The following is an 8,732-nucleotide window of genomic DNA, read 5'->3' as shown; positions in this document are numbered from 1 at the left end:
ATCCACTCAAGTTACTCTAAATGTTATAATTAGTTTAAAGTTGGTTCAATTATATAACGAATAGAATAAGGCTTGTTGATTTTACGTTAGAAGAATTGTTTGTTCATAAGTAATATGTTTGCATACGAGGTGAACTGTTTGAATGTGAAGATCTGTTTACACATGAAGAACTGTTTATACATAGGTAAGTGAACTGTTTGCTCATAAGTTGAACCGATTGCACAAAACGAGGTTGGGGGACATTGCACTGATATGCCGGGAGACTGTTGGACTTTATTTTCAAGGCGAGCCAAATTTACAATTTCTCGCAGCCAGAATCGCAACTGTTTGTTGGGACTTGTTATGTACAAAGCAGTTATTTGTGTGCAATGTGCATACAATTTACTAATGTGCAAACAGTTCTTCATATCCACTGGCGTATCACCCTATCGAATGACAAATGCTTGGACCTATGACACTTTAACCTAGTACGCGCTAAGCTAATGACTCTCTTAAATAAATTAGAGTGTTTTTTAATTAGTTTAGTACCATGGTATGCGCTTGTGGATTTTACTTTGGAGGATGTAGAATGTGAAATGAAGGACTGTTTATAATTGAAGAACGGTTTGCACATGACGAATTGTTTGCACACGAGCTGAAAAATTGGCAACACAAAATTGGAAATAGACCCCCGGTGAAAATAAAGTTAAACAAATCTGAATCATAGACAAGTATAATATATAGTATGATCTGAATGATATTGAATTTATGTCGGCTTTAAACATTCGTTGAATATGTGTCCAGTTTTTTGTGTTAAAAATAAATCCAGATCAGTGGAAAAATCATTGTTATTACGTTTAGGTTATACATTTTAAATAAAAATGATAGAAAAGGTGCTTAGGTAAAAAGAGCCAATAACTCACTTTTTTGTAAAGCAGAGTAAAAAATTAATAGCAGGAGGAAGATTAATATCTTTAAATAATTGCATTATTAATTCACATAATGTTTGAACTAATATTTTACTATGTATCAGTTTTAATAATCAATTGTATTTCTACTTACCTATGATATGTAGGTATGTCTATTTTATTTTATTTTTTTTATGGGGGATTTGTAAGGGTGTGGGTGGTCAAAAAAAATAAAAGATACACCTGAAACAGGAGTTTTTGCACACCTATGGCCTAAAGGTGCGCTTATACGTCCCTATAGAAATATATGGGTCCAAACGTGCTAATGTATGAAAAAATAAAAGGCCCAATCGTTGTATGGATTTATACAATTAAGTGTCGTGTTTTTGGGAAAATGCATCCAAATGTAATCCTCCTAAAATTACAATAAACATCAGAATTCAGAAGTATACATTCTGAGTGGTCTGCACGTTTGACCTTTGATATTATGCAAGGCCGCACCTTTCGGGGAGGGAAGGGGGTTAATGTTTCAAACCCCCTACATCAACATTTTGTCCTGAGTACCTTGGCTATGATATAGTGAGTTAACCTGTAAAAAAATAAACGTATAAATTTGTTTTGGTTTTGTTTTTTTTATTATTATTAAATTTAGGCTTCAACATCACAGGTAATTAGTATAGAGTATAATAACTGAAAATAAATTTAAGTAAAATATATAAAAAGGATGTTCAAAATTGTGTAGCAACTTATAACTAAGATAATAGATTTTTACAATGTTAGAAATTATTTATAAGTTTAGTCTTCGTAAGAAATGTCATGATTTTTTCACGATAATTTGTTTTTCTCTTGTATAAAATACAATAACTAATAAGCAGAGAAAAACATAAACGAATAGGTATAATAATTTGTCTGTTATTGTTATAATGTTGCACAAAAAAAATATTTGGTTCGATTTTTTAATAATTGGTTTTATCAATATCATTTAAATATGTACGTATGATTGTTATACTGATCTGGCGTCCAATTAAGTATTAGTTTACTAATATAATAATAATATTATAATAAACTCGAGTAAAAGTAAACCTTATCTTTATTTTTTTTTGAATTCTTAAGTGGCTTAAGTAACTGAAAAATGTAAGATTTTTTTTGCCGAATAAGGCAACGCATAAAAAATAATTTTATGATTCGGTCTGATATTTGTTTTGGGGTGATTATGATCTCTGGCTAAATATGAAGTTACTACACACAACATACGTTGCAACTCAGAATAATTCGATGTTTTGTGGTAAGTATAATTAATCGAATAATTGTTGTTAATGATTCGCTCATTGGAATTGCTGTTCAGTTATAAATGTTCGAGAAAAATAATAGTTTTAGGCCGTAAACGTCAGTACCGCAGCCAATTTAAGTTTTTGAAAAATTAACAGTCGTATAATATTTACGAAAATAAATCTTTTTTTTGAGTTTATGCTAAGACATCTGATGTCATTATAGCTCGAAGGTTATTTTCAGTCAGATATTACTGTGGGGGAGGGTACGGTTTGGAACACGTGCACATGTGGTGAGGATTGGTCACTAAGAACCCGGTCACCCATCTCGAAGCTAGTGGCACCGTCCTCAGAACACGTTAGTGACTACTGAGGCCAACCACCGTGCCACACCAGGTCTACAATAAATACTTATTAAAAAAAACATACCCCAATTGTTACGAGTTTGCAGTACCTATCATATTTTGTTAGCCCGCAAATAGTTAAAATCGCGTTGAAGTAAGTACTAAACCATAATATATCAATTAATAACTATATTATTATGTCTTTAGTGAGGTACACTGAAATTGAAGAGCCTAAATTCATATTTGAGTTCTGTTAAAAATTTTAATTGGTATGGTAGGTACTATCGAGAATTATTTTTTATATTTTATTATATTTTTATAATTATTTTGAAATAAGTATGAATTATAAGTTTGCAAACCTGGACATAAACGAGTTAAAAAGTTAAAGTTAAGTTAATTTTAACTTAACTTTTAAAAATTTAATTTTCATCAACTTTATTTTTAACTAAACTATTTTTTCATTGATATAAACTTAATAAAAAACGAGTTACTTTTAATCAAATCTAAGTTACGATAATTTATAAATAATTAAATAATAAATATAATACAATTATTATTGATGATACATGTTGCATAAACATTTATTTTTTATTATTTTAAACCATATTTACTGGCTATTCATAAATTATAAAATAAATAAATAACTTAGCTTAAATTAATAAGTTAACTGTAAGTTTCATTATAGGTAACCATTAAACTAATTGAGTTTAAAAAAAAATTAAGATAACTATTAACTATTAACTTTTTTAAATATTTTCTATCAACTTAACTCAACTCAATTAAAAATTATCATTAACTTGCCCAGACTTGTAATTTTGTCACTAAACCAATGGCTTATATCGGTAACTGCCAGTGTGTGTGTTTTTTATAATAATTTCGAATCATTTTTGTTCTAACACAAACATGTAAATAATAATAATAGTAATGCTAGCAATTCAGTTCAATGCGATTGCTGCACGATATGCACGCAAAAGCTATAGAAATAGCGAGCAATTATTAAAACGGACATTGTGGTTTTAGTCCGGTTACAAAGTACACAGGATACATTTATTTTACTTGTGTTTAACTAGCTGTGCCTAACAGTAATTTAAACTGCGATGAGTATTTTTTTTCCGAGAGAGGCAGACTCGTCGACACTATATTTTGTGTCTTGCCGGTCGCGCGCCCGTACATAATCACAGAGCCAATAATACTTCCGGATACTTCCGTTTGTAGAGCTGCTCGTTGGTCGCCGATATAATCTGGCTGCACTTGCAGCTATCGGTTTATATTTTTAGTTGGTAATTAATTATGTTTGAGTGTTTGGTGGAGTCGTATTATGTTTAGTTCGGCGATGGTTAAAAAAAAAAAAGTTATTTTGCCCACTCTCGGTTTAATTATAGGCAGATGCATATTATATTATCAGAGACAGACTTTAAAAGCGAACTGCAGAGAGATATCAGTCATTAAGTCTCAAAGTAAATGATTTAATATTTGAATAAGAGCAGCAATGAATGACTCGTGTTATCGTCCAAAAAACTAACTACAATATAATTATTATTATTGCTATACCAACACAACATTTTAAAATAATCCCCGATATTGGACATGTTTTAAATGCATAGAATAATATGTTAACACTGTAATTTAAATTGTTTTCCAATCGATGTCTCGATGGATCATTAGTTAAGATTTGTGAAATACAGGGTATCCCGTGAGAATATACCAAGAATTAGCCGTAGAGGAGGACTAGCCGCCCGGACAAAACCCGGTCTCTCGCCGTTTTACCTATAAACTAAAAAAATGAGAATAATAAAAATAAAATGTCAAAACTTCAACATTTTCAGAAAATTTAACTCTATAAAATAGCTATTTTCAATTGTTTCTATTGTCTTTTTTAAAACTTTTTTACCAAAAAATTAAATAAAATATAATATGTAGTCTTTATCTCTGTGAGTCTAATAAAAAAAATCAGATTTATGATAAATTGGGCAAATTTTCGCGGGACACCTTGCATATATTTTGTGATAAGTGGATGACTAATCAAGAAATATTTTAACTTTGGGGAAACGATATAATATATCATTAAGTGGGGAAGTACTGAACTCTTGTCTAATTACGAATAATAATTATATACGATTTAAATCGGAGTGCTGAAGCCTGAAACATATTATTAATGTTTACTGTAAGTCAGTTTATCAGACGATATTAATTCTATAATATTGATCTAGATCTATCCCTAAGTGTTTATACATTTATAAATTATTAATCAAACTCTACGTGAATCTTAAAAAATTTAATAAATTTAAAAGAATTCAAAACTTGACTCATAAAACCAATGCTCGGTGAGCACCCATAGGTAGCTACAGTAGCTACTATAGTACACTATACAGTGTAATAGTATACTCAGTCACAAACTCAATTATACAATATTAAACAATAGACGTCACCACTCATCGGGATGTACAAATATCAAATTCGATCAGATTTTGGCTTAGAGGAAAATACGCTTATTGTATCTACCTATTGTTTATATTATTCTATCGTTAATTTTATTTTCGAAAACACTTTGGTTTGTTATTGTTAGTGTTTTAAAATATTATAAGCCGATCGGTGTTCATCAATTATTTACTCAAGTTGGGTACTATGATAGTTATTATGAATATTGTATTGTCGACTGTCGTTAATGCCTTTGAACGTGAGTTGTAAATTAATCATCCAATACTTAATATTTTGTCCACAACAGCAATAATAAACTATAAATTAGTGATATTATGTTTGTTTTGTTTTGATACCTCTATTAGTCGGCAACCATATGAAAACTGGTACCCGTAGAGATATTTTTATTGCGACAATGTTGATCAAAGTATATAATATTATTATTGATAACACGAGCCTCTGCCGACTCGGCCCTGGGTCACGTATAGAAAATAACAGTTGAACAGAATAATATTGTGGACAACGGTCGTAAAAAATGGTTATTCAAGTTGTCTATGCACCCGTCTGATGATGCAGCTGGTGTTGGCGGGCTTCGTTCGTTATCAACGTAACGCCGTTGTATAAAAAACATTAAAACGTGTACCTACATAATATGATATTCGATATTATAATTTAATATTATGACATTATGCGTTTGTACTCGTTTGTTCGTAGGTACAATGTATATATTATCACGGATCGATTTTCAATCTGAACGTAATTATTACTACAAAAACATACCGGAATATAGGTACTTACGTCATCGGGATAACGTAATATACCCATCTCCCATAAACCATGTATGCATAATTTATATCGGGTGGCAGTGAGGTGCTCCCGTAATGTGGTCTAATAGTGCGAGTGTGGGTCACAAAATACATAATATTGTGTAGGCATCATCACATGGCGTGTGTTTTAGTATCAGGATAATTCGACAATTATCACACTGAAAACGCATTTAAATATCATAACGCCATATGATTCCGGCGGAACCACCGTGATGTAGGTATGATAGTTATCATGACAAGCCGCGATCGTTCGGAGGGCCTCCACAGACACGAAGAATTTTGAGTTATTTTGTTTTTAATCCTCGTACACGAATCATGTCGGCAAAAAGAGAATAACGTGTGAAGTATGAATCGGACTGCACCTTTATATCATTTTGTTGTTACGATTGTCGTTAACAGCAACAATAGCCAACAATATTGTGCCAACTAGTGCACGTGATATTATAATATTATTACAAGTCGGACGTATATGTGCAGTATTTTGCACGTGTGGCGGCAACACATCGCGGGTGTGTGTCGAAACGAGTGGCAAACGTGTGTTGAACGAGTAGAATAAATAAGTTTTTTTTATTTAAAAATTGATTTTTTCCCTAAACTTACACTACCCATGTAGGACGACGTATGTGTGACAGGTATGTATATACTATTAAGTGTGGCTCAGCGCGGCGCAGTGGCTGAAATCAATCACGCAACATGGTTGAGAGTAAACAACGCCCGCTGCCGCTAGTTCCCGGATGGGTGACCTCCCGGGTCCATAGCAAGGACTGGAACCTTACCGAAAAGAACCGATTTTGGAACCAGAACCCTTTGAATATTGGGAACTGAAACCTCACCAAAACCCTTATTTAAACTAATTTTAATACCGGAACCTCACGGGAACCCTTATTTAAAAACCAAACCTTAACGGAACCGATACTTTTACTTTACACATTTTTTTACATAAGTATAAAACCAAAACCAAAACCTAAATTTTAGTTTTTCTGGGAACCAAACAAGAACCGGAACCGTAAAAATCATTGCCACACATACACGTGTTGTCAACCAACCGTACCAACCATACCAACCGTTCCAACTATACCAACCGTAAAAAGATGCAACGTACGTAATACTACATATTATGACATATATTATGCTCTCGTAGGATATCAACTGGTTCCTATACCACGAAAATGTCGCATAATATACATAGTTAAAATATTATGAAAAAATTGTCCGATCGTCGTGTTACACTCTGTATATTGTACGGCGGGTACCTGTAGATTTACAACAGTAGGTATGTACCTACGTATGTACTGCAGGTTTGTGCGTCGCATTTAAACCCGTCCAACTGGCTATGACGTGTATAATATTATAATAGTAGTATAATAGGCACTCACCCGATAATTCTTGAGAATTGTGACCATCACGTCATTTTTATATGTTGGTTTTTATTTTTCATCTCGTAAATGTACATAATAGGCGCAGCCACGGCTGGATACGTTCATATAGGTACACTGATTGCAGAGTGCATATCGTTTAAATTCGCCGGAGAACCAAAAGGTTAATATATATCGCTCGGGTACGGCGTGCGAAAAAAGACTTTATAATTTGTTTTACTCCTCTCACTCGTTAGCCGCGTAATATTTTCCCCGCACAATAAATCATTAATCCCAATAAAATTCACCTTTCCCGCGTTAACGTCATTAAAAAATATGTTTACTCTCCTCCCTTTCATTCTCCATAGCAATATAGTGATATAATTACCGATCACTAATCATTAATAATTGTAGCCTCGGATTAAAAACATTGTAATATTTACATAATATGTACATTGTACATCGAACAAATACGTATATTGTTATACATATAATGTAATATAGCACCTTTACGTTACTCCTATTATCTTTAAAAATATTTTAAATATGCGTTACGGACGAAATTAACAATTAAAAAAATGTTCCTATTGTAATATCTGATGAATAGCATATGTATATAATAATACAAGCACGATGGACAAAGGTTAATAGATATCAATGTCTGATTATTTGAAAAATTATATTTGATGTGAGTGATGTAGAGACAAATCCCACGCGCACTGATCTGTCTGACCTATAGGTACAATTCAAGTACCCTCAAAAATTAACCTCTACAAGTCTTTTATATATATAGGTACTTGTTTGCTTTATCCTCAGAAATGGATTATTGACGTCTACTTTTTCTAGTCATATATTATACAGTGTTCGGATTAGATAAGTATTTTTTTATCTAGATAAAGATAAAGATAATGGAACTCAAATATATCTAGATAGATATAAAAGATAACTTAACTCACATTTATCTAAATAAAGATAAAGATGAATACTTATTTATTTAGATAAAAAAAAGATACAATTTTTTTTAAATGGGTTTTAAATTTAGGTATATTTTAGTTGGGCACTAGGAACATAATAATAATAATGATATAAATAAAAATAATTACATTATTTATAAACCATAAACTCGGTTTGAAATTTTTATAAATATTTAAAATGCGTTTGTACAATTTCGCGATTTTTATCAATAAAAAATGTATCTAGATGAATTTATTTAGTTAGTAAAAAAATTATCTAAAATGAACGTTTAGATACCTTATAACTATTTATCTAGATAAAATAAAAGATGAACAAATAATTATCTAGATAAGTCCGAACACTGCATATATACTCTCATCGCTGTCCTCGCACACTGACATAGTATTATCTATTTGAGTTGCAGCAGTGATGTATTTCACGTATAGCCACAATTCCAGAATATGTCACAACTCCTAAAAAAAAAATATTTTTAATCGTAAAATAACACATTATTATATTATACTAAAACTACCTATTCCTCAGAACATTTTACATAAATTGCACAAATTTAAACATAATATATGCACAAATGTTTTGGCCAGATATTAATTAGGTATATTATATAGCTGTAGTTACATTCAAGTTATTAATTTAAAATTGTAAATGTTTTATAAAGATA

Source organism: Metopolophium dirhodum, chromosome 2 (assembly GCF_019925205.1).
Source record: "Metopolophium dirhodum isolate CAU chromosome 2, ASM1992520v1, whole genome shotgun sequence".
NCBI classification, from domain to species: domain Eukaryota; kingdom Metazoa; phylum Arthropoda; class Insecta; order Hemiptera; family Aphididae; genus Metopolophium; species Metopolophium dirhodum.
Note: the sequence above shows the minus strand (reverse complement) of the source record.